Raw genomic sequence first — 17,125 nt, 5'->3', positions numbered from 1 at the left:
ACCCCATAACAACCTGATGCTAGGTTGACTAATGACCCCCTCAAAAAATAAGTCTCCCCAGAACCTGTAAATATGACCTCATTTGGGGGGGGTGGAGGTCTTTGCATATAAAATTAAGATAAGGATCTCAGAACAAGACCATCCTGGATTAGGGTGGGCTCTACATCCAGGGATAACTGTCTTTGCAAAGGAGGGAAGGATGTGAATGTACTTGATGCCAACAAACTGTACATTTAAAAATAGTCAAAATGGTCCATTTTATGCTATGCCTATTTCACTTCCATAAAAAAATGTACTGAAGAGACACCCAGGGGGAGGTGATGTGAAGATGGAGGCAGAGACTGGAGGCCCATCGCTAGTGTCTGCAAGCCAGGACCCCCGGGATCGCCAGCAGCCACTGAGGCTGGGGGACAGGCACGGGGCAGATTCCCTCAGCGCCTCTCAAGAAGCCAACCCTGCTCACACCCCCTGATGGTGGACTTCTGGCCGCCAGGAGTTTGCGGCAGTTTGTCACCCCCCAGCCCTAGGAGACGAATCCTTAGGACGACACTTGACCGAGGACACATGGCTCCTCTGCTATGGAGACTTGGGGTTTCTAAATATAAGTCCAGAGCTTGGTCCACTGTTGGAATGCCCCCTGCTGCTGCAAGCCAGCTCTCCGGGTTCATGAGGCAGGTGGGGCTAGAAGTAAGGCTTTCATCTGTGCTGGCAGTGATGGTGAGGGTAGCGAGGCCCCCAGAGAAAACAAGTCACCATCTCATTGCCTGGAGTCTTTTCATTCCTCAGGAAGCTCTGTTTCTAATGTTTCTAGAAACTGGGCTGAATAACAGAAATGCCTCCAGGACCACACACACTTGCACTACACAACTCCAGGGGGCGCCCTCACGGAGTCAACAGCACCAATGACACCCAGGGGGCTGCAGTGCACGGCACCACTGCACACAGTGGCCTTGGACACTTGTGCTGAACAGGCCGAGTGCCCCTGTGGCCAGGCCGTCAGGGAGGCCGGCTTCGTCATTCTGGTCCCAGCTCTCCGGCAGGACTAGCCGATGGGTCCCAGCCTGAGAACCGTGCGGGCTTCATCAGTCGGGGCCTTTGTATCTTGGAGCTATTACCAGAACGTAAGTCCACATGGCCCACAGGCTCGGGAGAGGGCCGCGCCCGGACCCAGGGCCAGCGGAAGCAGTCTGGGCCTCCGCGGGGCTTTCTCACATGTTCTGTCTGGTTTCAGAAGGACTCCCTGGCTCTAGGTTTTTAGAGGAAAGTGTCGAGAGACTTCAAGTTGTTAAGCTTGGGGGCTGCCCTTGGACAGTTCTGTCACATCCCTGCATTCCTACTAGGATTTAACCTTTCCCTAGATTCTGTGAGCCCAATACATGTGCATGTATATGGATATAAACATGTATATTACTATATATATTTATATATAACATAACACTATATGAGAGGGCACAGGCCAGGCCAAGGGACCCCGCCAGTGCACAATCAGGATGCGGGAGGTTGGCCAGCCTGGGAGGGACCACAGGAGGGCTCCAGGGCGTGTCCGGCCCCGTCTCACTCAGCCGGACCCCAGCAGCAAGCTAACCTAACCCTGGTGGTCAGTGCATGTCATAGTGAGTGGTTGAATGGCCTTAGCATATAATTAGCATATTACACTTTGATTGGTTGAACGGATGACCAGACACTTAGCATATTAGGCTTTTATTATATAGGACTAGGGGCCCGGTGCACGAAATTCGTGCACTGGGTGTGTGTGGGGGGGAGTGTCCCTCAGCCCAGCCTGCCCCCTCTCACATACTGGGAGCCCTCAGGCGTTGACCCCCATCACCCTCCAATCGCAGAATCGGCCCCTTGCCCAGGCCTGACGCCTCTAACAGAGGTGTCAGGCCTGGGCAGGGGACCCTCATTTCCCCCCATCACTGGTTCTGCCCCCAGCCCAGGCCTGATGCCTCTGGCCCAGGCATCAGGCCTGGGCAGGGGACCCCCAGACCCCTCCAATTGCTGGCTCTGCCCCTTGCCCAGGCCTGATGCCTCGGCCAGAGGTGTAGACCCCCATCACCCTCCGATCACCTGATCGGCCCCTTGCCCAGGCCTGACGCCTCCGCCAGAGGTGTCAGGCTTGGACAGGGGAACCCCATCTCCCCCCGATCACTGGCTCTGGCCCCCGCCCAGGCCTGAGGCCTCTGGCCCAGGAATCATGCCTGGGCAGGGGACCCCCATCTCCCTCTGATCACTTGCTCCACCCCCCCGCCCAAGCCTGACGCCTCTGACCCAGGCTTCAGGCCTGGGCAAGGGGACCATCATATCCCCCCAATCCCCAGCTCAGCCCCCCGCCCAGGCCTAATGCCTCGGCCAGAGGAGTTGACCCTCATCACCCTCCGATCACCAATCACCGGATCCGCCCCTGGACCAGGCCTGAGGCCTCCGGCAGAGGTGTCAGGCCTGGGCAGGGGACCCCCAGCTCCCCGCGGTTGCAGGCTCCGCCCCTGCCCAGGCCTAACGCCTCTGGCTGAGGCGTCTGGCTCGGGCAGCGGGGACCCGCAGCTGCAGCGGCCCCGCGATCGTGGGCTCCGCTTTAGGCCCAGGCAAGGGGCCCCTAGCTCCCGGGACTGCCAGCTTCGACCGTGCCCAGCTCCCATCGCTGGTTCCACCCCTACTTCCTGCTCTCACTGGCCAGGGCGGCAAAGGCGCCTGATTCTCCGATCATGGCTGGGGGGCAAGGCAAAGGCGGCCCTGGGGCCGCCTTTGCCCTGCCCCCCAGCTCTTAGCTCCCCCCTGGGTTTCCGATCACTGTCAGTGGCAGGGGCTTCTTCCTGCTTTCCCTTTCACCTCCCTGCATTGTGCCTACATATGCAAATTAACCGCCATCTTGTTGGCAGTTAACTGCCAATCATTTGGCAGTTAATTTGCATATAGCCCTGATTAGCCAATGAAAAGGGTATCGTCGTACGCCAATTACCATTTTTCTCTTTTATTAGTGTTGATATGTACATGCATCTTTAAGCTCCTCGGAACCAGGCTGCCTTAGATAGGTCTCTGAACCATCTGACCTGTGGGAGCTTCGCCTTCCTGCAGAGGGGGCGGGGGTGGGCGGGGGAGGACACGAAGTCCTTTGGATCAATGTGTTGGGAGCTGCCACCAAACGTATGAATTAAGAGCTGGCGTCTTTGATCTCAGTGAGTAAGTCTATAGGAAAATGGATTTAAGTTGACAATAATGTCATTTCCACACAATCCTGGAAGCACATGAGTTTGGCCTCAAAGCCAAAAGCTCCCGGACTTTCTGATCAATGCTCTCAGCCCAGTGCAGCCAAGTCCCTGGCCGGGCTCCCCAGGGTCCCGCAGGGCATGTGACGTGGGGGCAGGGCCCGCCAGGCTTCGGCCTCCAGGGGGAGGGACAGCCCAGGGCTGTCGCTGGCCCAGCTGGATTTTCCAGTCCAGCCTGCGCGTTCCTTCCCCTTCCTTCCCCCAGCCTCTGGCAAACACGTGACGGCACGCCAGGCTCCAGAAAGTGAGGGGGGTTCTCCCGGGGGCCTTCCTGGTGGGGGCGCTAGAGGCTCTGCCAGCCCCATCTTGGGGGGCAGGACTGCGGGGCTAGTCTGGCAGAGGTTCTTGGATGCCCCCCTTTCCTTCCCTCCACCTCCTCATCACCCTGCGTCCTCGCCCCGGCTCCGCTCCCCCTGCAGACCCCCTCCCACCATCTGCCACTGACCCGTCCAGGTGGAAAATGGCAGCGCCTAGGGCTGGGAGGACCCAGAAACCGTCCCCTGCAGCCCGCGCGCCCGGCGCAAGGAGACCCGAGGCCACCAGGCGCAGCGAGCCGAAGAGCAGCGGTGTGGCCGATGGTCCTCCGAGGGGCGAGGGTGTGCGCACGGGAAGCCCCCCCCTTCCTGTGGACTGGGAGGGGGTCCCCCCCGCGCACCAGGGCCGGCAGTGGGGACCAGGAGGGTGGGCATTTGGGGAGGGAGGCCTCAGGTCAGTCTCCGCCTTGCGCCTTCGCCCCGTCGCGTGGCACTGCCCATCTCCCGCTGCCTAGTTGGCGGGCGCAGCGGGCCGGCGCTGGGCTGGGCTGGGGAGGGCGGTCGCCGGGGCAGCCAGGTGTCCGGAGGTCTGAGACCCCCGCCGCCGCTCCCGGGCAGATTCCGCCCACCCCGCCCGCTGCCTCCGCTGCTCCGCGGTCCCCGGGAGACGCGAGCCGGCCTGGCAGCTGGATGCGAGCGTCGGAGCCTCCGGGGCAGTCACGACCTCCAGCCCCGCCAGAGAGCTCGGAGTTCCCGCTCCATCGCCCGCCCCCCACTCCCCGCCTCGCCCCCGGGCCTGGCGTCTGCATCCCGCCTGCGAATGTTCAGCCGCCGCCTGCCCTGGGCCTGAGCCCGGCCCGTCTCCCTGGGGCAGCATCCCTGGTCTCTCCCTCCGCCCTCCCGGACCAGCGTCGGCTAAGTGGGACTCTGGGACCAGCACCATCGGCGCCCCCCCCCCCCCCCCCCGAACTTGCTAGAAATGCGGACTCTACTGAATCAGAGTCTCTGGCCCCAGCAAGGGGTGTGCCACGGGCCTGCAGGACGCATCTCGTCCTCTGACGTCTGAGAAGCGGGCTCTGGAGCAAGGACAACGCCTGGTCCAGCTCCGCCGGGAGGGTAAACTGAGCCCCTTGCTGGTTACTGATGGGTGAGCAGGGAGATTGTTCTTGCAGGCAACCCGGGGGTTTCTTTAAGAAAATGGTCTCCCTGGATGGTGACTAGAAGTGACTTGGAAAATTACACAAATTTCCTCAAAGAACTGACCCACTTAGCGCCTCTTTCGACTAAATCCCGAATTGTTTACCTCCAGCTGGAAAAGCCCAGGCCTCACGGCCTGTGAGGCTCCCGAATTCAGTCTTCTTCTGGAGAACCTTGGGCCACTGTTTACGGGTGTCACTTACAGGCCGAGTGAAAATCTAGCCAAGAAGGTTTGGGGTACATTTGCAGAGACTGGTCTCAGGTCATTCCCATTGCGCTGGCCAGTTTGCTCAGTGAATAGAGCCTCAGCCTGCAGACTGAAAGGTTCCCGGGTGCGGTTCCCCAGCGTCGGGTGGGTAGGAGGCAGCCAGTCAATGATTCTCTCTCATTGATGTTTCTATCTCTCTCTCTTCCTTCCTCTCTGAAATCAATAAAAATATTTTGTAAGAAATAAATAAAGGTCATTCCCATTTCATAGGCAGCAACTACTTCCCTGAACTAGAAAAGATGTGGACAAATGGAAAAGATATGGCCATGATATTTTGTCTTCCCCCCCCCCCCCCAGAATATTCTTTAATATTTTTACATAACGTTTTTAAATAAAACTTAAAACCTACAAAACCCTAAGACAAGTCTCCGTTGCTAACCTAGTGAGAGTGAAGGCTGGCCTAGTGGCGGTGGCTCAGTGGGGAATGTTTCCATCCAACCGGAAATCCTTTTTACATGCAGCCACCTTTGATCCAGGCTGCCCTTAACCCAAAGGAGTCATTCTGATGATGGCGGATTAGAGAGAGGGGGAGATTTGGCAGCGGTTGGCCAGGCCCCTCAAGTCGCATCCCCCAGGCGACATTCCCACATGCCTCTGGGCAGTCTGAAAGGGCAGAGGGGTTTGGGAGGATAGGGCCTCTGGCTGGTCAGTGGGTGCCCCTGGGCGGACGAGGATGGGAGAGGGTTTGATAGAGCAGTGCCTACTGTGCGGTGTCCAAGAGCCTTGGAACTATCCCTTCTCTTTGTCCCAACAATTCCACTTCAGGTAATTCTCCCATGGGAATAATCAGAGGCCCTAAACGAACCACCACAATGGGGGAGCGGTTTAATCAGGAGGGGCCCCATCACGGAGGAGCAACGTGCAGCCACCTAAAATCCCTCTTTCAAAGAATTTCTCACATGAGAATTGCTCACAATATAATGTAAAAAAAAAAAAAAAAGTTGCATAGAAAATACATGCACTGCAGCCCCCCTTTCTTTTAAGGTACATGTTACCTTAGAATGTTAGAAAAAAACTATTTAAGAACCCACAGTGCCAGATTCAAAGATGAATAAGAGACACATTTAGAGCCCTGGGCCCATGGTTAAAGGACATAAGAGGTGCCCAGACAGCAGCAGTGGAAGCTGAGTGGGTGAATGTGGAAGAAACCAGCCTGGTGCAGTGGGAGCTCGGGGCAGGGAGAGAGAACACCTACTGGGACTTAAGCTCCTTGGGGACAGATCAGTGCACACGACACAAAGCACAGAGAAGGGGCCGTCAGAACCCAGTTTGGCTCCCCAGGGCCCTGTGACTTTAGGCAAATTACTCCAAACTAGTCTGACTGTCCTCATCTGTAAACGGGATAACAAAGAGGTTCCTATGAACAATTTTACTAATATAATAGAGGTGAAGCATTGCCTCTGGCACAAAGGAAGTGCTCAGGAAAAATTAGATTTATAATAAAAGTGTTTAATTTATTCATTGATTTTTGAGAGAGAGCAGTGGGAAGAGAGAGAGAGAAAAACATCAGCCTGCTGTCCCACCCATCCATGCATTCACTGGTTGACTCCAGCAGGTGCCCTGACAGGGAATCGAACCCACAACCTCGGCTCCTGGGGAGGACACTCCAGCCAGCTGAGCTACCAGACTAGGGCTATAGCAAAAGTTTTAACACCAAGTCTAGGTGGGAAAGCGTAAGAGTTGTGCGGAATCAGTGGGGGTGCAGGGCATGGGGTTCGTGGGGAGAGGGTGGGAGAGAAGGCAAGGGGGATGGGTGTAGCCTGGGGCAGGGAGTGGGCACAGGTGGAGGGGTGCAGCTGGTGTAAGCTCTGCTCAGGGGTCGAGGCTGGGAGACCACGTCTGGGGAAGGGGGGTGGTTCTGTCCTTCCCTGACTAACAGAGTAAGTGGGGAATGTGGGGAAGATCATGTGGACGGAGTTTCCAGAGATGGACTCAGAGCCCTTAGCTCCAACTATGGAGGGAAGGGAAAAGGCACGGAGGGGTGTACGCAGAGCGCCCGGCATTTGCTGAGGATCTACATTACACCACAGACTGCTTTGTCCTCTCAGCAAACCTGAACATCGCTGTGTCCATTTTACAGATGAGAAAACTGAGGCTGAGGATCACACACTAGCACCAAGTGGACTACGATTCAAGCCACCGAGCGTGAGCTTCCACCTGGCTGCGCACCAGCACCTGGAAGACCAGCGTTTGTGGTGCTCCCAAGGCCTCAGCAGTCAGAGACCTTGAGTAGCACAGAGCCAGCCCACGGGTTTCCAGGGACCTTCCTGATGAAATCACCAGAAAGACCCCTTCAGCCCTTCCCATCCCCCAAAGTGGACTGCAAGCGCCTGCACTAGGTGGACCAGAGGTGTGTGTGTGTTGGGGGGGGGGGGGGGGATCCTTTAGGTTTTAACAGAAATGAATTAATGAATTAAAATATGTTGGTTTTTGTTTTTGTGTTTTTGAGAATGCTATAAACCCCTTGGTAGGAGAGGTGGTGGAGGCAGCCCCTGCATCCCCCATACCTGGCACATGCCTGTGAGCCAGGGGACTGGCTCCCTCCTGGAGGGCCAGATGCCTTGGGCCCACACTCCTCTCTCTCCTGCTGACATCTGAAAGATGAAATGCCTCAGATAAGAATTTAATTCTTGCCAGAATAGGCCAGACTGCTGAGCTCCTGAAGGTGGGTACAAGAGAGAGACAAAAGGGGTCCCGAGAACCCTGGCGTTGGCCCGCTCCACGTGGAGCTCCGGCTATCTTCAGGCCGCGTCTCATTGCCTGAGCGAACTCTTCATTTTTCCCAAGCCACCTGGCAGAGAGCCTGACCACGGCATCTGCCTACCCCGTTTCCTGAAACTCTGGCCTCCTCCCTGGGATTTACAGACTTGGGAGGGAGGTGCTGTGTTGCCTCACAGTGCTGATGCCCATTTTTCACAAGAGAAAACTGGGTGTCAAAGTACCGAGAATAGATTCTGCAATGAAAGCATTTGGAGCCAGACAGTGGGAGAAACCTCTTTTATAACAAGGGTTCTCAGCCATGGCTACAAATTGGAAGCACAGGACACTTTAAAAATACTGATACCCAGGCTCCTCCAAATATTTACTCTGGGCTGATGAGGCTCTTTCTTTCTTTCCTTCTTTCCCTCCCTCCCTCCCTCCCTCCCTCCCTCCCTCCCTCCCTTCCTTCCTTCTTTCTCCTCTTCCTTCTATTGTTTGAAAAGTCTTCTAGGTGATTCTAACATGCCAGGTTCCACCTAAATAAAACAACTGTGTTAAAAGAAAACTATCTAATTGAGAAATGGAATGGACAAAGGATATGAATGGGCACTTCTCAGAGAAGAAACAAAAATGGCTGATAGGCACATGAAAAACTGTTGACCCCAATTAATAATTAAAGAAATGCTAAATAAAACAAAATGAGATAGCATTTCATGTATCAAATTGTCAACCTTTTTTTTTTTTTTTTTTTTTTTGGTAAGGAAAGAATATTTCAGGAAGAGCTATGGTGTGTCTGTGTGTGCTGAGGTGGGGAGGGAGGATCTCAAACACTATTTATGAGAATAAATGGTTACAACCTTTCCTCAGGGCACTTGGGCAACAGGCACCCACCTTTCTTCACCCCATCAATTTCACTTCAAGATTCCAGATAGGATGTACTGAGATTTTAACTAGCATTGTACATCATAACAGGAACAAAAATTTGGAAATTTCTAAATATTAAACATTAGGAGATTAGTTCAATTAATTATGGTGCAACAGTAGAATAGAAGGCTGCACAGCCATTGAACATGAGATAGTGGATGAACACATACATCCCCACTTGGGAAGGTGCTCAGATAAATTATTGAGTGAGGGGGGGAGAGCAGTTTCCAAATTGTAGTGATACCATTTTGCTTCATTAAAAAGAAAATAGAGTGTAGCCCTAGCCAGTTTGGCTCAGTGGATAGAGCGCCGACCTGTGGACTGAAGGGTCCCAGGTTCGATTCCAGTTAAGGGCACATGCCCAAGTTGTGGGCTCAATCCCCATGCAGGAGGCAGCCAATCAATGATTTTCATCATTGATATTTCTATCTCCCTCTCCCTCTCACTTCCTCTCTGAAATCAATAAAAACATATTTTAAAAAATAGAGTATAAAATATATGTGCATGTTTGTGTCTGAACTAGGAAGAAACTTACAAAAGTATATACAAAGTTTTTAGCAATCCTTGCCTCTGAGTAGTACAATGGTGATCACTTGATATTCTTATCTTTGCTTCTTTGTGTTTTCTAGCTTTGCCCTACAAAGGACATACTTGTTTTTGTCAAAAGGAGAAAAAAAAATATTTTTAATGTGCATTTTACTCTCCAGAGAAAACTTTGCGATTGTGTTTTCTTCTGGGAGGGGAGGGGATGAGTGAACATCTTGGAGCCATGGAATCTGCAGATAATCCCCTGACCACTCATCCTCCTCTCTACATCTTACCTTAGATCAAGAAGCCAAAATACAAGCCCAAACTGGGTTTCCCCTTCTCGTCCAGGCCTTTTGCCACACTGCTGGGCTGTGAGATGGCGGAGGGGAGTGGAACGGGGGAAGGAGCGGATCCAGAGGTCTGAGGGATTCCCATCAGAGCAGCGAAGACCCAAGCTTCCAAGTCCTGGCTGCACCTCTGTGTGTCTGTCTGAGCCTTATTACCCTCTCTGAGCCTTGGCGTCCCTAGCTATACAAAGGGAATAATAATAGTTCTGACTTCATGGGTGGGTGTGAGGTTTTACTAAGCTGGTGGAACGTAAATGCTTAACACATTGCCGGGAACACAGCACTCAATAAATGGCGCTGCCGATTCTGACTTGGGCAGCCAGGCCGTTCCCTGCCCCAGAGGTGGACAGATGCACGCAGGGAGCCTCCAATGGCCCTGACCCTCACTGAGGCCCCTGTGGCCACCTCCTGAGGGGAAGCTGGGGAAAGAAACCAAGGACCAGAGTCGGGGACCTATTGCCCGGGGGGCGCACTGGGTAAGAGCTCCCTACCCCGTGTGCCCTGTCACTTCATCCGGTAAATGCCCTCAGGGACTGGTACCCCATCTTGGCCCTTCCTCCTACAGTCACTCCGTTGACCTCAGTCCATTTGGTGATGCGCCAGCACGGCCCAAGGCCTCTGAACTCATCCTGCCACTGTCCATCGCCCCTGCTCTTTACCACGTGGGACTTGGGGGTTAAAAACAGCCTTCATGCACCCGTCCTCACAACCTCCAGGCCCATCTCCCTGCTTCCGAGCCCGTGGCTGTCAGCCCAGAGCGCAGGCTCCCACCAAAGCCGCTGAGCTCTTCAGTGCAGAGCGCGGTGTCTCCGGGGCCCAGAGCCTCCCAGCCCTGCAGCGGCAGGGCCTGTGGCCCAGGCATGGGGAGGCGCCTCTGCAACAGTGCGGATGCCCTCTGACAAAATCCGGAACAGAGTGGTTTTCTGGTCTTCTAGAAGTTTCCATCTGGACAGGGGAACTGCTCCCACCCACTCCCTAACCTAGAGGAGGCCATTGTCCTGGAGGCAGCAGGTGGCCCCAATTCTCCAGAGGGGGCTGCCTGGGACCAAGTCTTCGGAAATCATGTTTGGAGGCGAGAGCCTTTATAGCAGCAGGTTGAACGCCGGCGATTCCCTAATCCAGGAAAGAGTTGAGAGAACCTTTCGGGTTTAGTACAGAGGACCTGGTGGGCCAGCTTGACTTCACATCTCTGGAATGAGTGAGGGGATGGATGGACGAATAGATGAAGGCATGGCTTGAGTTTACTCTTTATTTCTAGAGTTAATTAAGGCAGAGAGAGAATAAAACATCCGTGGATGTGCTAACAGCAATTAGAAGCTACGAAGTTCAACAAGCCTGCCACGGAGTTGAGCACACAGGGTCAGTGGCAGCCCGCTGTGCCGGTGCTGCCCGCAGCTAAGCCAGAACGTGGCCCACAGTGCTGTGTGGTCACCTCTCGGATGCGTGAGTGAAGGACATTACAGACGCTCAGAGGAGTAGGAAAAGCGGGGAGGACTCTGGGTGTGTCTCCACATGGCGTTAACGCCACTGGTGCTTCTCCGTGTGACCTGACAACTGCGGGAGCCTGGAAGTCAAGCACCCACAGATGGGAAGCTCATTTTAAAAAGTGAAATTAACAGAGCAGGAGGGGCACAGCCAGATCGAGAGGGCTCCAGTTCACACCCCAGGCGGCTCTCCTAGCAACCTCACAAAGAGGCCAGAGCTCCTGCGGAGCTAGTCAAATAACACCTCACGCAGCTGCAGGCCTTCCCCTCAGAGCTGTCTGACGTTCTAAGGTGTAACTGCCCCGACCCCGGCCCAGCGCGGACACACACACACACACACACACACTGTGACCCTGTCCTGGCTATTCTGTTTGACGCTTGAGCCGGAGTTAGGGTTTGTGTGGACTGGATTCCCTGAAGGTGGAGCTTCTGTGTGGGATGGGGTGCCCAAGAACTTCTCCGGAGAGCCCGACCCCAGCCCCCAGGCAGCCCATGGCGCAGGCCCTCTGGGTTCCTTGCTGGGCAGTTGCCTCTCCCTGATCTGGACACAGTCCCTGGGCTCCAGCCTTCTGCTTGGTCCTCATCTGCTGTCTCCACCCCTGGGCCGCCAGGCTGAAAAGGACAGTCTCAGGGGCAGTGCCAGGCCCTGTCAGATGGGGGCGTTGGACCCCGGAGGCATCTGGAGTGGAAGGCAGGCCTGCAAAGCTGGTGTTTTTCTCCTGGGAGTGGCCCCTTTGTGTGACTCAGACCCTGAGAATTTGGGAGCCCTGCTTGGCTCTGGCTGAGGCTGGGCTCCCAGGGGCCCTCACCGGCCTCAGCGTGAATGCACTTGGGTTTCTTGGCTCCCCTGGCCCCCTCCCACTCCCCTCAGTGGGTTCCTTTTGTTGTCACTAAATCCCCTCCAAGCTCCCCTTCCAAAAGCCAGCAGATCCAAGTGGAATTCAACACCCAAACACTCACACAAAAGCGAGGATTAATAGCTGGCTTTGTCTGGGCACAGATGTGCAGCAGCTTGGGGGGGGGGGGGTAACATTTTTCCTGCCACTCGAGTCAACCCAGCTCCACAGGGGGAGGGGGGAGGGGGAAGCGGGGGGGAGGGACAAGAAGGAGGGGCTGCCACATGGCTCCCTCAGGAGCTCTCGGAGCTGAGCCCCACCTCTCTGAGCTGCTGTGCTCTTGGGGTCTGGCCCCACCAAGGAGACAAAGGTCCGCTCCCACTGGAGGCCTCTCAGGGTCCCCTCCTTTCCCTTCCAACAAGTCACACTCAGCTGCTGGCGGCACTCACAGTCCCTGTTCTGGAGCCTGACTCTGACACAGGCCCCGGCAATCCTCAAAGAAACCCGTGCGCTGAGCGAAGTCGTGGGGCACTGACTGGAGGCCCCAGGAGCTTGTAAGCTCAGGCAGATAGAGAGGGTTCCTGGAGGAGGCGGGGCCAAAGTCCAAAGGATGGGCGGGGTCTGGAAAGGAGGGAAGGAGGGAAGGAGGAGGGCGTCCCAGGCAGGGGACTCCAGGAAGAGTCCTTGGGGCAGGAGAGAGCAGGGCCAGCCGGGCAATCCTGGAGGAGGGTGTGAATAGTCCCTTGGGGCAATAGGGAGCCACCAAAGGTTGTGGAGCAGAGTAGGAGCTGGAGGAACACCGTGGGAGTGGGGGACAGGCGGGGGAGCTGGCAGCCCAGAAGATAAATGAGCGTTGCTGGGGGCAGAGCTGGTTTTCGTCCAGTCTCCCCTCTGTCTCCAACAGAATCCCGCTTCTGAACAATCCAGGGCAATGTTCAGCCACGTGGTCGTGGAGGTTTTGAATTTGGTTCTCAACACTTCAGGGAAGTGTCATATTTCCCTTTGGCCCTGTCTCAGGTCAGTCAGGCTCCATTCCCAGCTCTCTGGTTGGGAATATGACATCGGTCAAGTTTTGGTGATTGGGGTGGGGGTGGGGGGCCTCCCCCTCCTTAGGGTGGTGCAAGCATCTGGGGTCTCTAGCCCATCTGGTCTCTGGGGAGCTTGTTGACCAAGACAACGGTCAGGAGGCTCAGAGGGAAAACAGGGAAGAAACAAGGCAGCAAATAAATGATTGCGATGACTTTACATGGTGATAACTGCTGCGGGGAAAATTAAAGAGCTATGTGCCTGGCTGGGGTGGGGTGGTCAGGGAGGGCCACTCTGAGGAGGTGGCATTCGAGCTGAGACTTGGGTGGGGCAGGCAAGACAGAGCGGGACTGGGGGTGGGGGGGGGGGAGAGGGAGAGAACCTGGGCAGGGCAGGGCAGGGCAGGGCAGGGCAAGGTGGCTGGAGAAGTTCACACTGGCAGCGTTTAGGAGCAGCAATTTCGTTAGGGGGGCACTCAAGAATTTTCTTCCTTTTAGGTTGAAAGTTTGGACCCGGCTCCGTGGGTCACACCGGGCCTGGGTCAAGCAACCTGGAACTGGCAAAGGCCCTTGTCTGCCCCCCTTAGCTGAGCCCCTTCTGCTCCCTCAACTCCCGAAGAGTGTGCATGTGTTTGGGCTGGAGGAGAAGCCTGGCGCGGGTGGAGGGGACAGAGGGAAGCTCTGACTGGCCTCAGTCCCCCGGAGTTGGAGTCGGTTACAAAGCTCCAAGAGACCCGGCAACCCCAGCTCCTTGGCTCTGTGGTCGGCAGAAGGGCGGCAGCAGGTGTCAGACCAAACCTGGGCTCAGCAACCTCGGTCCTTGGGTTCTGGCTAGAAAAGAATTCAGAGCAAGACCCACACTGTGAGACCATTCATGTGGTAAATCAGAGTAGAAGAAGGAATTCCTAGAAGAAATGGGCTTAGGAATCAAGTTCTAGAGCTAAAAGGAGGGTCCTTGGAACTGGGGAGTGAGGGAGCTAAAGGTAATGTGCCTGGGGAGGGGGAGGAGGAGGAGGAGGGGGAGGGAAAACCATGGGTGTGTTCTCTGGAGGGTCCTCCATCCTTAGGATTTCAAGGGCAGAGGTTTTAGGGGAGGCCCCAGGGGCAGATCTCAATAGACTATCCAGCTGTTTCCCAGGTGTGTCCATTCAGGGTCTCGGTCTCCACTGATTGATTGGCCAGCACCAGGGCAGGGGGGTCATTATCCGAAGCAGCTGGGCCAGGGCAGCCATGGCTGGTTTTGTTGCTTTTCTGGACCCGGAGCTGAAATACAACTGAGGCCTAGATCTCTAGGGAGGAAAGGCCAGGGGGTCCAAACCGGAGGGGAGGGTGAGATACGCGAGGGGAGGAAACGTCACCCGGGAGAGGTCCCACCCTACAACCGACTGTCCACTGTTAGGCGCCTGGGCTTTCCATCCTGGTGACCTTTGTACCTGGCCCATCGTCCTTGCTCTGCTCCGGGCTGTCTAACTGCCTATAGCAGCTCCAGGTTCAAAAGAAGGTGTGAAGGTAGGAGCCAGAGGTGGGGACTGCCCTCCGCCGCCGCCGGCTCTTCCACTTAGCAGACTGGGCCCCTCCCTGCACCTCAGTTTCCCCAGGCCTGCTCGGCCTGTCCCCTCCAAAATCGTCATGAGAATCCAACAATGCGAGTGTCTGTGAATGTGGGGGGGTGATGATCGCCACCAATGGACCCTCTCCAGGCCCAGGGGAGCCGCAGTCCCGCGAGCGTGTGGCTTGGATTGACTTTGAACAACACCATTTCAAAGGTGCTGGGCCACCTGGCACTGTTTCCAGACACTCAGCTGGGAGGTAAGTGACCATAAATCCTTTTCTAGAGGCGGCCTGGCTCCGAGCACCAACGCACCAAACAGTGGCGCACACTCCCACCAGCAATCACGCCCTGAGAAGACAAGTGGAAAAGAAGTCGGGGTGGGGGGAGTGGGGCTGGGGGGACGCTGTTTGTGCTCCGGCTCCTGAGGCAGGCAGGCCAACCCCCCTGAGGTGGTGTCTGCGTCCGGAGACTGCTCCCAGCTCGCCCCACCCCTCCCCCCTCCTGGCTCCAGCCTCTCCCCTGCCTGAGCTGCTGCAGCCATTTCTTGTCACTGCTGAACAATAGGCCTTGCTAGCAGCTGGCAGCTTGGCCGCCCAGCCCGGGGAGGGGCGGGAGGGAGGGACAGAGGGAGGGAGGGGGGCCTCCTGGCTGCCTGTGGGCTGGGGCAGCCAGCCTGCTGCAAGGGGGTTCCCAGCTCCAGGGACAATGCCAGCCTGTGCACCTCCCTGGTCGTGCTCACAGCTGTGTCATGTGCGTGCTCAGTGAGTTGTAACCCTGGGGACCGTTACTCCTGATTCAAAGATACCTTCCCAAGAGGAGCAACAGGACATTAAAAGCAAAGATGGAAGAGGCAGCAGGGACTCTGGGACCCCCGATTGCCATAGACTTGGAGCAGTGTCCTCAGTAAGTAAAGAGCTGACCATGATGATGACAAGCATGGTGTTAGGAGATGGTGTGCCCACGAAACGTGCCTCCAGTACTAAAACACCCAGCCTTGCTTTAAGGTTCAACCTAAAACACTACACTGAGCCCCAACTGGTTTCGCTCAGTGGATTGAAGGGTCCCAGGTTCGATTCTGGTCAAGGGCATGTACCTTGTGCAGGAGGCAGGTGATTGATGTTTCTCTCTCATCGATGTTTCTAACTCTCTATTCCTTTCCCTTCCTCTCTGTAAAAAATCAATAAAATATATTTTAAAAAATAAAAATAAAACACTACACTGAGCGGAGACCTGGATTTTCACCTTGCCCACTGCCACTGTCATGTTAGCTGTAGCTGCCCTTTAAACTCCTCCTCTTCCTCTTCCTCTTCATTCTCCTCCTCCACTTTCCCTTCCCCCTCCTCCCCCCTCCCCTCCCCTCCTCCTCCTCCTCCTCCTCCCCCCTCCTCCTTCTCCTCCTCCTCCCCTCCTCCCCCCTCCCCTCCCTCCTTCCTCCCCCTCCCCTCCCTCCTCCCTCCTCCTCCTCCTCCTCCTCCTCCTCCTCCTCCTCCTCCTCCTCCTCCTCCTCCTCCTCCTCCTCCTCCTCCTCCTTCTTCTTCTTCTTCTTCTTCTTCTTCTTCTTCTTCTTCTTCTTCTTCTTCTATGTTTTGGGGCTGTTCTAAGTGCTTTACATGTATGGACTCATTTAATCCCCACCATTGCATAAGATCAGCTCAATCTGACCCCTTTTATAGACGAGAAGCTGAGGCACAGAGAGGCTCTGGAATTTGTACGAGGCTCCAGATGTAAATGGTGGAGCAAGGACTCAGACTCAGGCGGTCTGGCTGCAGAGCCAGACTCTGCAACTCAGTGCTATAAACTGTGTCTTGCCTTAGACAACAATCAATTCTCTGTGTCTCAGCTTTCACATCTAAAATGGGGCTCTTTGACCATTAGTTCCACGTCTAGGCCCCTTTCTTGGTCCTAAGTTCTGTGAAGATGTCCACTCTTATGTGACTTTTCTGACTGCTCTACCTCTCTGGCCCTCACACCATCCCCTCCAACACCTGGACTCTATCCACTTTCCTGGGGTGTACTTTCCAGTCTATAAGCCCCTGAGCACAGGGACCATGGCCTGGCCCAGCTATGGCCAGACACTGTCTGTCCTAAGCATTGGTTTGCAAAGATCAGGGAAACATTTTCGGCTAAGGGCTGAAGAGCAAATACTTTAGATTTTGAGACCAAGCCTTGTGTTCTCTGTGCCACTGTAACAGGGCAACAGCCACAGAGAATACACAAATCCATAAACAGGACCATGTTCTAATAAAACTCTACTTACAAAATCAGGCAGTGGACGGGATTTGGCCCAAGGGCCATAGTTTGCTGACCTGTGGCAACGATGACTATCACAGAGTTTCTGCTCTTTGGAGCAGCAGAGGGTAGCAGAGGAAATGAGCAGTGTGCAGCTAACCTAAGACACGGCAGGACTTGCTAAGTGTGTTAGCAGAGCTGCAGGGCCCTCCAGGAGAGAGCAGGTGGGTTCTGACTCGGGGATGTGGATGGGCACTTGAGCTTGGCTTGGAGTGATGGTAGAATTTCTATAAGCAGAAGTGGGGACATACCCCAGGGCATGCAGTGTGCTGGGAATGGGGCATCCGGAGGGTCAGGATGGGAGTGGACCTAGGACCCAGACAATGAAGACTGACTTCTGTGCTTTTCTCATGCCCTAGAGAAGGGCGAACTACAGGGCTCTTCTCTTCTTTTAATTCAACAAATGTTCTGAGTGCCTACTATGTGCTAGGCATGGGTGTAGGCATGAGAAGATA

This window comes from Myotis daubentonii, chromosome 12, assembly GCF_963259705.1.
Source record: "Myotis daubentonii chromosome 12, mMyoDau2.1, whole genome shotgun sequence".
NCBI lineage: Eukaryota > Metazoa > Chordata > Mammalia > Chiroptera > Vespertilionidae > Myotis > Myotis daubentonii.
This window is presented reverse-complemented; position numbering follows the sequence as displayed.